Below are 17,804 nucleotides of genomic sequence, written 5' to 3' on the forward strand. Positions count from 1 at the left end.
CAGAGGCTCATCCTGGCTGCACAGGAGAAGGCCTTGAGCACCAGAGCAATAGAAGCCCAGATCTACCACACCAGACAAGACCCAAGGTGTAGGCTGTGCAAAGAGGCCCCTGAGACAATCCAGCACATAACTGCAGGGTGTAAGACGCTGCAGGGAAAGTAACCATGGAGCGGCATAACCAAGTGGTGGGCATAGTGTACAGAAACATCAGTGCAGTGTACGGACTGGAAACCCCAAGGTCAAGGTGGGAAACACCTCCCAGTGATGGGAACATCAGGAAAAAGGAACATGAGAAACTAGAGAAATACCAGGAGCTCAGAGAAGAGCTGAAGAAAGCCTGGAAGGTGACAGCATCAGCACTCGGGGCAGTGACCCCCAAGGAGAGGCTACAGCAGATCCCAGGAAAAACATCAGACATCTCAGTCCAGAGAAGTGCAGTACTAGGAATAGTACTGTTTCTAAGCAGAACCCTCAAGCTCCCAGGGCCCGAGCTTGGAAAAAAAGTTGAGACGACCTACAGAGGGTGAGGATGAGAATTTTGTTGTTTTTTTTCTTTTCTTATAAAAAGTATAATTTGACAGTTACATTTGAAAGGTGAACTTCCATAGCAAATTATGCTTCTGGGTACTCTACGTACTCTATAGAAGGTAATCTCATTCCACAGGCCACTGTGTCCAATTATGATCTTTCTGCACTACAACTTTATATTACAAAGAGTGAAAACTGAAAACAAGGTCCTGGATTACTCAAATATGCATGAATCACTAAAAATACAACTTTGAGTAAGCTCTTATGAAAGAACACTGTTATGGTTAAAAGCTCATGAAAGTCGATGTTACATAAAATGTCTTATCCAATGTTCATTTAACCATGTTATAATGTCATTTTCTCAGTCATCACATATCAGCAGACAAAGTTAGTTTCATTTTTGCAGGTTTGATTCAGCTAGTCATGCAGAGAATTTCATTTGGAAGGGCATCCGGTGTACACCCTTAATGAATTACCTCATTACTGTACTTGCAGCGTGTAGGTAATTGGCTCCAGCGACCTAAGAAGGGAGAAGCCGAAAGTAAAGACGATGTGTGCATGTCCCACTGCGTCTGAGCCACCCGAGCCATCCGTTATCACAATGAGCTCTTGACTCCCCGCTGTGTGCGTTCACATTATAAATCCACTCTTCAGTTTTAAAGGTCAACGGGACACATTCTTTAATTTAATGCTTGTACTAATAGCCACTAATCTTAAATACTTTGCTGACGATTAGATATTATTATGTGAACACCGCCATCCAATTATCCGACATGTATTATAGCGGAACGGACTGGCTTTGACACCTTTATTTCAATAGAACGGAAGCTGACATTGTTTTTAGCTTGATATAAACTGCTTGACTTCTGAATGTGTCAACAGATACAGCTTTCTCCTGTTTTTTTGGGAGGAAAATAGTACTAAAAACTAAAGATAAAGATTATGTTTTCTGTACCACTTTTTAATAACTACACTATTGCCCTAATCCATAGACTGTATATATAAATGGACAGAGCTAACCTGCTAGCCGCTGTGTTCCAAATAGGAAGTGAGCGTGGGCGCGTTTCCGACTCCAATTCACTCTCTATTGAAAAACTGTCATCCCTCTCTCGATAACTGCTGCTGTCAGACTTGTGATTTTGTTGTTTTTTTTTCTTTTAAATTAACCCGCTCTACGTGATCCCGGTGTTTTTTATGTTGCTGTTTTGTCTGTAAATCAAGATATGAACATTAATAAGAGACAAACAGGTGTCCTCTTTCCCCAAGGCCACTCCCTCTAGCGTTAGCAACAGGTTTGATTGACGGTATTGCTAAGCAGCTGCTCCCTGCTAAACCAGCGGTGTGTTACTTTCAACAGTCTCGCTCTAGATTGGCTCTTTGGTGGCTATTATACTCGGGTTCGGAATGTCAAATACGGAAATTGGCTCCAAAATTTCCACTATAACCGCTTTAGCCTCGATGAGCTTCATTTGACTGGAGCCGAACGCTATGAGTGACGTCACAGCCCCTTAGTCGACTTCTTTGTTCATGTTCATCACTTTATTATACGGCATTAGGGTAAGAAGATACGGTATTATTTAAGTAGTTACTAAGCTGGAATCATTCTTAATAAACTATGTGTTGCTAATGAAGTAAGTGGTTTAATGCTTGTACTAATAACACCTAATACTTCATACTACAGTCATACTAGACAATGTGATATTATTGTTTGAACATTGTTATCCAGTGTGTACTGATTACTTCAATGGAATACCCTCAAAGTTTTTTGTTTTTTTTTGCAAAGTAATTAGATTTCTTGAACTTACAATTTTGTCAACTATAAGTTTATTGTCTTTAGCCAATTTGACTAAAAAGGAAAAATAATGAAGGCTGCTGCTAACTTGCCACATGGCACTTTTTTCCCCCGAGAAATAAAGGACCTGTACCCGTTTTTTTCTCACTGTATTTCAGCAAAACTTGTCTTGACCCAGTGTAGATATTTTGCATAAGCAGCTGTTGAGGTCAAAATAAGTCCACTGTCTGTAACTAATCGCAAAGTGTGGATTAGCATGCTAGTTGCTGTCGGTTTTACTGTGACCGCAAACTCTCTCCATCCTCTGAAAGTCGTGGAAAGTGTTTATAAACTCATAGTGGTGAATAATTAAGATGCTCGGAATGCGTAAGGTAAGTAAGGAATAACTTTGGACCACTGGAAATCATTTCGAAAATGAAAGTTTTGTTTTTCACGTTTTAATGCCACCAACTCAGTTACAGCCAAACTTGCAAGTGCATATGTTTAATTTAAAAAAGGCATTAAACAAAGTCATCGTATCCAGGTTTCTTATTTTCATTTACATAACTCAAATAAATATTATGTTAATGAATACAGTAAAGACACATTATAGACTGCAATGATGAATTTAATGCAAAGGATAATTCAGAACGCACTGTCGCCATCTGTTCTGTGATGTCGGAGAAGGTCTAGGCACAACTTTATTAAATGTTATTCAGATTTAGAATGGGATCTGTGTAAGTTCCATATAAGCTGTAGAAAACACATTAATTTATTTACTGTACCCAACTAAACTGTTAAAATATTAGTGCAAAAATGACATTTTGGAGCTTTCTACCATGTGATAATGTTGTTCCCTCATCACAGACATAGCTGAAGAGGTTTTAGATGTTGTACGTACGTGTCTGGGTAATCTTGCAATCTCTCCTGGGAACAGTTCTAACCCTCGTGACAGTTCGCAGTTTGAGTCTGTATAAACTCATTGAGTACTCAGGAGTTTAGGAGCAGAGCAGGTAGACAACGTAAAATGGGCTGAAATTTAGCGTTAGCATACAGATAGTGTGTCATGTTATTCAAGCATTCTAGTGATTCTCTAACATATGAACAATATGTTAGAGAATGTGGCATGTAATATTAGTCATTTATGTAAATATATACAGTCTTACCATGATATAAGCTCTGGAGCGATCTTTCACTTGGCTGCAGAGAAGTAAAACATGCGCATGAGCCAGGCAAAGACCTCAGTGAGGGCAAAGGAGGAGCAGGAGTGTGTGACATTTGAAATCTCTCTCTCCTTCCCTTTTCTAAACCCTGGATAACAGCTTTAACCTGCAGACAGAGGACAAATGAAAGTTTTTTTTTGTCATTCTCAGGATATGGCCAGACCTCACGTGAAAGCTCAGAACCTCCAGAATTCACTCACTGAGCTGCAGAGGCTGCAGTGGCACTGATTATGATTGACTGCAGGTGATGGGATTTAGGTAATGAGGATTCAAATCAGAAAGTGTCCTTTTAGGATTAAATCAACTGCATTTCAACATTGAAATTGGCATTCCCAAATCCTCCAGAACATATATATATATATATATATATATATATATATATATATATATATATATATATACATATATACATATATATACATATATATATATATGTATGTATATATATATATACATATGTATATATGTATATATGTATATGTATATATATATATATATATATATACATATATACATATATATACATATATATATATATATATGTATGTATATATATATATACATATGTATATATGTATATATGTATATGTATATATATATATATATATATATATATATATATATATATATATAAAACCAATCGAAAATGAAGATAAATGTTATATTTGCTCCTATATTTGTGTTATAATATTGTGTTCATCCATCAAAAACGTGGAGTCTTGTTTTGTTTCACTCGTGCATGTGTTAGTAATCTCGCATTTGCTCTTTAAAAGTCTTTCATGCATCTTGGACTCAAGCCCCGAAGCCTAAACATGGCCACCCATTGAAGTCAATGGGCCGTGCTCAATGATGCATGTCGCTAGTTTAGCCTTTAGCAGCTAGTTTAGCCTTTAGCAGCTAGGTACATCAGGTCCTACCCTGCCCATCAAGCATACGCTGTGGAAATTTTGCGCAACGAGAGAGAGCAGGGGAAGGAGGCAAGGGAATAATTAATAAATTAGAAATCATAATGTTTATGCTTCCAAATCTCTTCTGAACCATGTTCTAAACCTGCGTCTCGTTCATGTTTGCATCGCTCACAAGCTCATTCATTTCGTGCCATGTGACCGCTCTAATCAATCAGCACTTGAGCTTAGCTAGAGCGGACATAGAGCATAGCCAAATTCATTATTTTTTTTAAGACAACAGAGGGATTTTGAGCTGAGAAAAAGTTTATGATCTGAAAATAGGTAAAAATCGCCACAAAATTAGACCTTTGTGAAAGCTGTAGATGCCCTGTCAGTTCCTGTCAGTCCCTGTCAGTTCCTGTCAGTCCCTGTCAGTTCCTGTCAGTCCCTGTCAGTTCCTGTCAGTCCCTGTCAGTTCCTGTCAGTCCCTGTCAGTTGACCATGAGCAGTTTGTGATTACATTGCCTTGAGAAAAACTGTTTCTGGGCAGAAGAGATTTTTTCATTGTAGTACCAATGAGTGGCCACTAATCCAACTCAAGACAGCTCTAAGATAGAAATACCATATCCAGTTATTTAAGTAGATCCATGCTTAGACACAGAGTAGCACTTCCTGGACTGCCACCTAATGACATCACACAGTGGAACAGAGTGGTTAGAGCTCTGGAGGGTGAGGTATCCTGAATATACTGTACTCAAAAACAAGTGCATGACACAACTCTAGATATATTTTGTGTTCAAAGTCAACATTATTAGCAAAAACCCAGTAAGTGTACACATTTATTTGAAATGTATCAGGACTCATGGGGTTATCCGAGCTCACAAAGCTGTGTGCAGTGATGGAGGGGGGATCTGATCATGCGTGACTGTTACTTATTTTCCTCCCCAGCCGAAGCTGCAGAATCACCTTATGGAAGTCACTAGTGGAATTACAACATGGCAGACAGTTACATGTGCAGTGTGCCCTCAAGACATGCTTCATTTGATGTCAATGACTTCATATTGGTTCTGGTTTACGTGGAATCCTATATTGCTATTTCAACATTGGTGAGGCCAAAGAAAATAGAAAAAATAAATAAAATAAGCAGACATACTGTATTGTTCTTGGGTCTGCTATATAGTTATAATGGATGAATCATTACGTTATTATTTGCACATTTTAACTTGCAATATTCATCTAAAATGACTTAATAAAAGAAAAAAGTTCCCTGATTTCCACGTTAGAAAACTGTGGTGCCCGATGGGAGATGACTTTACCGTAAACATCATCACGACATAGAGCTGTATAGATGTTGGCACCTCAGATGGCTAGCTCTCGACCATGTGGTGTCTCTTTGGTGCTTAAAGATTGCTCAAACATACACGAATCACTCAAAAATATAACTTTCGGTGAATAAATTGTGAGAGGAAACAACTATAATGTGGTTAAAAGCTCTGAAAAGTCGTGCTTGCCTAATATGTTTGCTGAAAAAGCTTGGTTGCCAGTGCCTAAAAAAATAAAAGAAGAAAAATATTTTCATCTTAAATACTATTACTATGTTAATACATGTCTATCAGCAGTGCAACAGGAGGGCTGCAACATTACTCGCAGTCACATCAAAATCACACTTTGAATTAAAACTGCACGCGTCAGTGGGAGGGCTGCCTGACATTTGATTCAGAATGGCCATTGCCACAGTTAAAATAAATGTTTCCATCCCATTTAAACTTTGCAGGGAGCACTGGAGAGCCATTTTGCCAAAACATTCAAATCACAATTAAAGCTGCAAGCAGTGATAACGGACCTTGATAAACCCTTGCGACTGCAGACGGGCACACTTCAGCGGGGGGCTTTCTATCAACCCTGGCTTGTTATTTGATAAGAAATTGCCTCTGTCACATACATGTTTCGGTTTAACTCTGCAGGGGGCGCTGGAGAGCCATTTTCAAATATATACATTTAATTCACGTAAACATATATATTTGTCCAAGTCATCAAAATACACAAACTCTATTTTGGCTTTTTAAATTCGGTAATGTTTGCAAAATTTACCAGGATTTTTATGCTTTCAAAATGGCCGCTTTGTTAAGAACCTCCCACAGACTTATGTACATTGGTTAACAACTTTTGATCCTGATGTCCTGATGATGCTGGACTCCCAACTGTGGAAAAAAAAAAAAAAAAAAAAAAAAAACTCTGGACAAGTAAAGTAAAGTCAGGTCTAGATTCTGGACATCTGCATAATTTGATTAAAAATGGCCGCCTTCACGTTGGCAATGCGGTGTGGCCCCCATTTAATATTTTGTTCAGGATCACGTAATGAGTGTACCAAATTTCCCTGGATTATGACAAACAATTTTTTCTCATAATAATACTTTTTTCTTCCATTTCCATTCTGCTTCCGTCCGTCAGTTCCAACCATTCACGTTAAGGAGCTGTTCAAAAGAGCCGACTCATTCATGAATCACATCACTCATGCCTAAGCCTGAATGATTCTTAATAAATTAATTTAATTTAATTTAATTTATGAATTGAATTTGCCAATGCTTTAGAAAGGCTGATCAAGGTGTAATTTTTTTTTTTTTTCCTTAATACAAAATATGGGACCTTCCAAACAGACTTCAACATATTTACCCACCATTGTAAACGCCTATATTGCAAATTCCTTACAAATCCTTTACAAAGACAAAGAGAGTCCCCTTCCACATCACAGCAGCGGAAAGTGGCAGTACAGTGCTTAAGGTTACTGCTCGGTGAGTGGAGCGACACTCGTGTGAGGAGCTATGATAAATACAATCCGAACGGAAGCCAACGTCTCCGCAGTCCCACCAAGATGAATGTCCCCGGCACTACATAAAGCGAAATAGTTTATCTCCAGCATAACAACGGGAAACTTGTAAATGCACCGGTCATTATTCTTACCGTGAATGTGTAGGCACGCTCCAGTCACATTCATTGAGTCCCCAGGTCTATTACAGATTCAGAAAGGAAAACAAATGTCGGAATTGCTGCTACACTTTGGAACCTTAATGCAGAGGTGGGTAGTACTTAGTGGTGTTGTTACCTTAGTAAAATTTCTTGGTTGCAATACGAATGAACTGACTCAATACCAATTATGATTTTTATGCAGAAAATAATTGTACTGTAGTAATTGTCATGGTTACTTTTCACTGTGAGTAAGTCTTCATGCTGATATATTAAAGAACACATACTGTACTATGCATGCTTGAGGCGCAAATTCTCTTTTAAATATGCTTTTGGTCACTTTGGGATAATTATTTTGGAACTTTATAACAAACTTTATAAACTACACCTCCGTTTTTAATGTAGACCTTAGGAAAGGTGAATGCTACGCTAATAGAGCCATGCATTCAATTTAAACACAATGTGACCACAGAATGAGTCTGGGGATGGTTTATGGGCTTAAAAAACTAGTCTGAATATTTAGCTGTTGAGGAGTTCAAATATCTCAGGGTCTTGTTCACAAGTGGGAGAAGGATGGAGCGTGAGATTGACAGATGGATCGGCTTAGTGTCTGCAGTGATGCGGTCGCTGTATCGGTCTGTTGTGGTAAAGAAGGAGCTGAGTAGAAAGGCAAAGCTCTCAATTTGCAGATCAATCCACGTTCCTACTCTCACCTATGGTCATGAGCTTTGGGTAATGACCACAAAGACAGGATCACGGATACAAGCGGCTGAAATGTGTTTACTCTGCAAAGTGGCTGGCTCTCCTTTGGAGATAGGGTGAGGAGCTCAGTCACACGGGAGGAGCTGGGAGTAGAGCTGCTGCTCCTACACGTCAAGAAGAGCCAGCTGAGTTCAGGTATCTGTTCTGGATACTCCCTGGATGCCTCCCTAGGGAGATGCTCCAGACATGTCCTGCCAGGAGGAGGCCCCGGACACACTGGAGGAACTATGAATCTGAGCTGACAGGGGAGTGCCTTAGGGTCCCACCAGAGGAGCTGGAGGACGTATCTGGGGTGAGAGAAGATAAGTGGATGAAAATGACTGGATTTAACAGTAATGCAACAACCTGGGCAAAATGCTGGTTCACAGTAGCTCAGTTAGTAGAGTGTTCGACCACTGATGCAAAGTTTAGCAGTTTGAATCCTGCTCTTGATATAAAACATCACTGGTTGAGCTGTCAGTGTCTGTGTACACTGGTGTATGAATGTGTGAATGGGTGAGTGTGTCCTTGACGTAAAGTGCTTTGAGTTCTGACGTAAAGTGCTTTGAGTTCTGACGTAAAGTGCTGAGTTCTGATGTTTCTGAATTTTTTTGGAATGTGGGCTCTTCTTGTTAACCTTGTTGGTGTTTTTTCCTGGATATCAGATGATGCCATGATGTTGATCCTGTTCATTTTTTGCTTTCAAGGGTTTGGTCTGAAGGAAATAAAAACAAAAAAACACGTAGGATTCCATGAAGTTCCTCTTTTCTCGACTATCGTGTACTTCTAGATGATTAATACATTTTTGAAATAATGGAAGCAATGGTTCTCTTACTTGAGTACCTATTTTGACTCCTCACCTCTGATTACAGATTCATTTTGGATTTTTTTTTTTTTTTTATTCTTGAAAAACGTGTTATTCTTAGAGACCTTGTTGGTTGTTCATCCTGGGTATTGGTTGCTGTAACATTGGTCCTGTCCATCTTTTATGTAAAAAATAAAATAAAATTGGTCCATTCACCGTATTCACAAAGACCATTGACCATTCACACAATCGCTTTCAAGGCTGCGGTTCGAAGGGGAAAAACACATGCAGGATTCCATCAATTCCACTCAATTTCCCGTGGACCTTGAAACGCAGGCTTTGTGTAGCCTCGTGAACTACTTCGGCTGGGCAAACCTAAAACGACTTGGGCTTTTTCTTTCCAACAAGTGCGTCAAGGTTCTTGGGTGTGCGGGGGTGTGCAAGTAATTGGGTTTGTTGAGGCGCCTCTGTCACATTGTCTACACCAGAGCTGCTTTAGGCTCCAGTTAATGCAGTAAACGCAGGACACAACAGCAGCGGGGGAGGGAGAGAAAGTGGAAACGTGATGGTTGTGATTTGATATTTAGTGTATTTACAAGTAAGTCTAACCAGCTGCCAGCCAGTGGGAGAATGAAGAATTACGTTGAACTATAATTCCAAGGCTAACTGCTTTTGGACAAAATAAATGTAACCAATGTACTATCCAAGGTTCAAGGGATGAAAGGTCCGTACTGTTGCCATGACAATTAATAATAATAATAAGAAGAAGAAGAAGAAGAAAAAAAAATCTACCTTTCGAATCATCAATAGTACTCAAAATGGCATCTATAAATGGGAAAATGAAACCACTGAATATGTTGAAAATGAGTAGAAAAAATATTAACATCTTTATTCTGTGCACACAAGTGAAGAAATGTAAATGAGGCATATTTCACTAAATTATAATAAAGAGTTTGCTAGTTTTCTCTAGAGTGGCAACCTTGGTAAAGTTTAAAATTGTAGAAATTCTATTTATTTGGACAGAATCCCACTTCTTATGACATCAATGCGCCTTTTGATTCTTAAGCATAGGGCTGGATCCCAAAGGAAGCGTCTCCTTGAGGGCCACACATTGAGTTTCTTTTGAGAACTTTCACAGCAGAGTTTTATTTTTTCTTTATCTTTACGTATACAGGGGAAACCAATGACAGCACTTAGGACACTTTTTCATGAGTGTCCATCAGGGTAACACTAACAGCTACAAGCTAACTTCTAGTGCACTTCCTGATTATAGATCAATAAAACGCTTTATAATTGAATGCAGACAGCACACAGCAGACTTATTTTGACCTCGTGAGTTGCTTATACCATATATCTGAACTGGGCAAGACCTAAAATTAATATGAGATATGATATGATTAATATGGGCCCCAGGTTACAGACTAATAGAGCAATGTAGTTATTATTATGTATTTGCTTCAGAATTGTCATAATAAAGTATTTCCACCAAATTGCATCATTTTTTTGTAAGACCAGACACATTTTTCTTCTTTATTTCCACAATTCGTCTTTATTTCCACAATTATTTACATTGTAGATTCTCTCCGAAGGCACCGAGACCATGACATCACAGGCCAAGGGTTTGCAGTGCTGTCAACAAAGCAAAGGGCGACCACTTTGAGAATTTGAGTTGCGTTATTTAACTTTCTCTTCTTTTTTTTTTACTTTGATACATAATTGCATATATATCTTCATGTATTGAATGTCTTCTGTATGTATTAAAATGTAGAAAATAGTAAATGTAAAGAAAAAAACAAAACACTGAATGACAGAGTATCCAAACTTTTGAGTGGCAGTGCATGTTTCTCCAGATTGAACAAACCTACATTAACACAAACCTTAAGTTCAGTCTATATATAGAGCGTAATATGGCACCAGGGTTCTCCACCTGAGAGACTGAGAGAGAGGCATTGATTGTGAAGTGAGCTATTACTGTAAGAAGTGATTCCTTGCTAGCCAGTAAAGGTCACCTTCTATAGCAAAATGACTTTCCATGCACTTGTTCAGATAGTCCTATAGTGTCTTTATTCCTGCTGTGTTTAATTGCGATGATGCACATGAAATACAGTACAGGTTATAGAGCAGGATAATAGTTACCTGGCAAATCTCCAAATCCCCACGCCCCCCGTCGTCACATCTCCAGTCAGGACCAAACACGACCACGCAATCAGATTTGTTTTTTTCAGTGACGCTCGTGAAATAAAGCTCATTGGACACCTATCATTTACAAACAAAATCAAAGTTCTCTCACCTCAGATTAATAGAGTTTATTGTTATGCAGTTCCTTTTTTATTTATTTATTTTTTTCCTCATACGCAGCCATATTTGTTTTGATATGGACAGACCATACGTGTCCCTGATTGGTTAATCCATCTGTCAATCACGCTCATCCGAACTCAAGGAGATTCACCAGTGACCAGACTCACATCTTAAAGTCAGTATTAAAGAAATGTGCACTTTAGATCTCAGCCAAGAATAATACTTTTTTTTTTCTTAATCATGTTTTTAGATATTTTTACTTGTTTGACAGTACTAACTTTAGTACTGATTTTTAACTTCAATGGATTCTTCTGAACATGAATGGTACAGAACATGAATAGAATATTGAATATGGTTCTTATGAACATGGCTTCTCTTGCCTATTTCTTGCAGCCAGAGACCTGGCAGCACTTCCTCTCACATAGTTGAGCCACATTTGGCTTGAGGGAGGAAGCAGTTAAGACCCTGAGTATGGCTTGAAATTGATCATCAGTAAGTCCTGGACCTGTACTTGGAGTTATGAAGTACAGGGTAGACAAAAACTTTGTGTTGGTGTTTTTGATCTCTGTGGGAAATAGCCTATAATGATGGATCTTGGTGCAGTTGATGATTTGCAGGACAAATACGACTGAATAAAGCTGATTTTTACTTGGAAAAAACAGCTGGTATGTATTTTTGAGGATTTTTTGTTGGTAATTTAATAGTTACTTTATCTCGTAACAACAAGTGGAAAAAGGCGACTGCTACCGGGCTGTTCATTATCCACTGGGACAATGGGACAACATTATTTAGCCTATTTATTATATAGGCCTACAAACAATGGGATGCAGCCATGGAGGTGTTATTTACTGGCTATTTACTGGCTTTATTTTCTATAATAACCTCATGGATTCAGTGGTACGTCCTAGCCAACACCAATGTTCCCGTGACTATATAACCGAGATGGATAAGACTCTGATGAGGCTCCTGATGACGGCAGGCGGGAGCTGAGTGGCCTTCTCAGTGGTTCACTCCTCTCTTTGACATTGTCAATGGAACATCAGTGTTGGTTGTTAATTTTCAGATTCGTCATTATAACAAATCAATATTGATATCGAAATCAACTTTCCAACAAATCAGCCCATTTCAAATGATGGAAATCAAAATACAATACGCATGATGTCGAATCCAACTCTGAAATGAGCATGTTTTACCTTGAGCTGGACAAAGTCAAACACAGTAAGAAATGGTAACTTCAGCTCCATAGTTGTGAAATGTTTCTCTGCATCAAACCTGGCCGATGGCCCGCCCCTAGGAGCCATTTACTCCACTGTGATTGGTAGGTTCGTTCAGCTCCAGCTTGTACAAAAAAGGAACCTTCCACACACAACGCGATAAAGCGCCATTCATATAAAACTTGAAGGCCACACGAGCATTAAACATTAAACTAAGGACACATACCTTTTTTTTTTTTTTCATTTTTAGTATACGCCATGCCTGTCCCTATACTAAGAACATTCGTCATTATTTCCAATGGGGTTTTTTTGTAATTATGAATAAATCAAGATTAGAATTATTATTAAAAGCTACATTAGATTTGTTTACCTTGTATCTGGTAAACATTTCTGGAATTTTAAATCAAAATTGTACATACAGTACCTTTAATGCTACAATTTTTGCTTACTCCTCCTAAATTTTAAACAATAGGCTATACAAAATCCGGCTGCTATTTCCATCTGAACGAAGGGCATCATCACATCATCCAATTCAAAAACCACTGTACCTATTGGGAACCATTTGAGTTGGCCTTGACCGGTTTGGCACAGTTACATAAAAAAGGTCAGCAGAAGAGGTAGGAATCCTTCGGACTTGGAACGGAGAAGGAGAATTAGCACATCACCGGCGGCTATCAATTTTGTCTTTTTAATCAGTCCCATTGTGTCATAGTGGGAAAAGGGAGATGGATGCTATGAGACGGTCCAGAATGAATCATACCAGAGGAAAGGGGCCAAAGGGTTGGAACAGACCTGTGCTGCCATTCTTCAACAGCAAAACCAAATTAAACAAAATCGGAATCAAATTTTAAGGGGGAAAAAATAACTCTTACATTTAGAAATATCAAATTGAAACTTTTGTAGTTTACTTAAATAAATGTGAAAAATGTCATTGTATACGTGAGGCGTTTTGTGTCTGTTTATGCGTAAAAATCATGTATGAATCTGAAAAATGGATAGAACCATTTTTAAAATTCTGGTCAGGTTAGATATTTTTGGTATTAAATTTCAGCAGTAACTCAGTGGGTGAGTGTTCGTCCTCTGATCCAAAGGTCGGTGGTTTCCTCTAAACATCATTGGCAGAACAGTCAGATCCATTGACCCACAGGTTGTTGGTGCGATTCTAGCTCCCACAGATGAGTAATGTTGTGTCCGTTGTGTCCGCTGAAAAATTGATAGAGTCACGTTTAAAATTATCGGCTGAGTTAAAAATAGAAAAACTCAAGTACAAGATTGGAAAGTTTGCTGTATGTAGGTGCTACTTTTAATAGATAATCGTTATATCCCTATTGGAGAAATTACGTTTAATGTGAAATAAAAACCTCTAGAGTTACGACGTTTCATAAATCTTTGGATGTTGTTGATTAAAGTTGATTAAATGAAATAAAAACATATTTCGTTGCAGTTTGGATATTGGTGTGTGTGGAGAGGGCAAACTCAAAAAAAAAAAAAAAAAAACTTTCAAAATGGTTAAAAAAACAAAAAACAAAAATAGACATGTAATGTAATACTACTATTTTGTATTTTTTTGTTTTTTTTTGTTGTTTGTTTTTTTTATTATCTGAGAGCACTCTTTTTTCAGGAGTGCCCTGTTCAAAATATAATACAAACAAAACCAGTATCCAATTTTGCTTGTCCTTGAAGTGCATTCCATTTCTGTGAAGCAAAACAGCCAAAAACCCTCTGCCTCATCTCAGTTTTTGTGATGTTCGCCATTATCCCTGTACAGTCATGTGATCTGGTGTTAAATGTCCCTGTATCAAGCCTCTATAACTGCTGTACAGAGAGTAAAATGTGCCAGTGTTATATTAGTCTTTCCAGTGTTGTTTTTTTTTTACATTTGCTTTGTTTGTTAAATGGGTGCCTGATACAGTACAATCACAAATATAATAAATAAGAGGTGTTAGCAGAGGGTGCAATGACTCACTCTTGGCACATTGTGGTGTGTGAGCTGTCAAGCCTGTTTCATCAATACAAGTGTGACATTATTATTTACTCTGAAGTGTATTTTATTCACTTATAACTGAAATAATTGCTAATGTAAAAGTTTCAGACACATTGAAATGATTCTGTTTATTGCCGCAAAGGTCAATTGTAAGCACTGTTATATTTTTGTCATTGTCATATGTTTGGTGACTAATACAAACAAAATAAAAAAAAAAGTTATCATGATGACTAAAAACAAATGTCAATGCACAGGTCTCTCAGGTGGCCTGGGAACGCCTTGGGGTCCCACCGGAGGAGTGACCTGAGGGAAGTGCCTCGGGTGAGGGAAGTCTGGGAGTCCCTGCTTAGACTGCTCCCTCCACGACCTGGCCTGGAATAAGTGGAAGAAAATGGATAAATGGATGACTAAATGTAGATATTTTAGTCGGCTAAAAGTACAGATACTTTTGTCAAATAATAAAAAGTTAAAATAAATCAATGAAAAGAGCAAGAGGAGACTAGAATAATATATTTATCAGTGTTAAAACATATGTTTTCTGGTCGACTGAAACAATAATGAATATAGTTAAAGTTGGCATGACATTTCGTGGACTAAAACTAAAAATCATTTTCATCAAAAGAAAGTAAAGTGTAAACAACTTGTACTTTTATTCTTTCACTTGCTTCTATAAGAACTACTGAAAACTGGCCAAACAGCAGCATGTAGAGGTTGAACAACAGGGGTCCCAGGATTGACCCTTGGGGCGCCCCACAAGTCAGGGACATTTTATCTGAGATATATTTTCCAATTGTACTCCCTGTTTCTAGATAGGACTTGAACCAGTTTAGTGCCTTACTAGAGATGCCCACCCAGTCCACTAGTCTCTATATATATTCCTTAAAATGTGGTAGCTACAGTTTTGCGTGCTCTTTCTACATCTACCCCAATGTGTTGTGAAAAATAGGTCAAAGATTTGCTGCTTACTGCACCTACATTGTACATATCAGTTTTGAATGTGCTTAAATTATTAATGTACCAGTGGAAAAGTGGTTTTCAGATATTCAGACGCATGTAACCACCAGGAGGAACACACCGTATATTTGCCATATGCCTATTTCTAAAAATAAAGCTCAGAACAAACTCAGGGACTGTGAATGTGGAGCAGATTCACAGTCTCATATGACTTTTTTTTATTGGTGTTGCAGTACTTGAGAAATAGTTTTTACAAATAGTATTAAAGTTGCACTGCAAGACTTTTCGGGTGGGGTGGTCTTCATGGAGTTATTATTACTTACTACAGATAAATACAATAAAAAATGTTTAAAAAATACGAATAGGTGCTTGGTTTTAGAGATTATCATCAAGGATTTATCGAGGGGAGGACAGAGGAAATGGAGAGAGGTGGAAGTTCATGTTTCAACACATGGAACGAGATAACAAAATGGTCTTTTTGAAGCAAATGTAGAAAAAAGTAGAATGGGATGTGAACTGAGTATTAAATTGAAGCTTTTTTGTATGTTGCTAGATTGTTCCAGAGTATATCTGTCTTCATGGAACAAGTTATGCTACGAGACCAAGCTGCAGGTGAAATCTGTGGAGAAGCGAGCCTACCAGACAGATCAGGCACTAACCTGATTTGTACTTAAAAAAATAAATACAAATCTAAAACTAAAAAACAGGAGTAGTTTCTTTAGTTTACAGTGGTCCAAAGTCATTCCTCACTTCATTATTGTATTCTTAGCATCCTAATTCCTCACAGTGACTTAATTAGCGATTTTCTGTTTTACTGCCACATTGAAGCTCATAACAACTAGCATGCTAACAGCACATTTCCTGATTCTCAGAAGATAAAACGAAAGTTACGTATGTAACTACAGTTCTATGAATCCCAGATGACCACCAGAGACAGTGCTTCAAGCACTGAATGATCTTGCGCATGTGCAGGTTGAGATTTAATAACAACAAATTCACCTATGACCTTCCGGTGACCCACATGAGGGTATATAGTCACGTGACTCCGGAAGCACAGTCCCTCAGAGCCCGACCCTTACGTGGACCGGCATAACACACATACAGACTTTCCGATCGTCGCATACCTGCCGTAACCTGTATGTAAGCCTCCAATGAGTGAACAGGGCATAAAGGTTCTGTGGTAGATTCCGTGCCAAACCTCGCCAACTGGAGCGGTTGGGCATTGCCTGCAGAAGATAACACCTTAGGGAAGAAAGAGACATTAGGCCAGAGAGTTACGCCTGAGCCATCAGCATGCCATCTACAGCAGGACTCATTGACAGACAGAGCCTGCAGTTCACCCACATGCTTACCCGAAGCCATGGCGAAGAGAAATGCAGTCTTAAATGACAACCACTTAATATCTGCCTGGGCAATAGGCTAAAATGGATGAGCCCGCAGAATCTCCAGGAACAACAAAAAATCCCATGATGGAGCCACTGGCCGTGTAGATGGGTGAAGCCGCCCGGCACCTTTCAAGAAACACCCACAGTGCTACCATTCACGCCACTGTGCCAGCAAGATATTGCAGCCCCCTATTTACCTTTAATGTCGAAGGTGACAGACCACGATCCAAAAATTCCTGTAAAAACTCCAAGATGAACAGTGCACCGCATCTTGTCCATGTCTCCTGCACCATTCCTCAAAATGCTTCCACCTATTTGTATACAGCTGCCACATCGACGGTGCCGAGGCATTACAGATCATATGTCCTATTCCTCCAGCATACTCTGAGAATGCAACACTGGGCCCTGCAGCGGTGACACCCAGGTGAGACAAGAGGTCCGTCCTGGTGGGAAGGCACATTGGAGAACTGCAACAGAGTCTGTGCAGAAGCGGGAACCAGATCCTCACTGGCCACAATGGAGCACCCAGCAGAAGCTTGTGTCCCTCCTGCAGAACTCTCAGGAGTGTTTGATAAATCAGGGGGAAAGGAGGAAAGGCGTGGAGGAAAACATGAGGCCAGTCGTGAGCCAGTGCATTCTGACTCAACGGGCTGGTTATCGTCCTCGTAAAGAGAAACCATCTTCCGCTGAGCAGTCCGCTGGTCGCTATCCCGAGTCTGCATGGACTTAATGAGAGCTTTCATTCTACTGAGCTCTGAAGTAAGGCTGTCCACCTTCAAGGATAATCCCGCAGAGCGATCCCTTTTTTCTACGTTTATGCAGAATAGGGGAAGCACCACAGTCCCGCGTCAGCACACAAGGATCTAGGGTGGTCCACATCTAGACATAAGGGGCATAAATCATGTCCATCTTCAGGTTGAAGCGGCATCATGCAAGCACTACAACACATGGACTTTATCAAATCGACAGTAGATCAGGTCAAGCAGAAAACACCACTCTTGATCCACCAACTGGGATAAAAAAACAAAAAACAAAAAAAACACGGCGAAC

This window comes from Periophthalmus magnuspinnatus, chromosome 9 (assembly GCF_009829125.3).
Source record: "Periophthalmus magnuspinnatus isolate fPerMag1 chromosome 9, fPerMag1.2.pri, whole genome shotgun sequence".
NCBI lineage: Eukaryota > Metazoa > Chordata > Actinopteri > Gobiiformes > Gobiidae > Periophthalmus > Periophthalmus magnuspinnatus.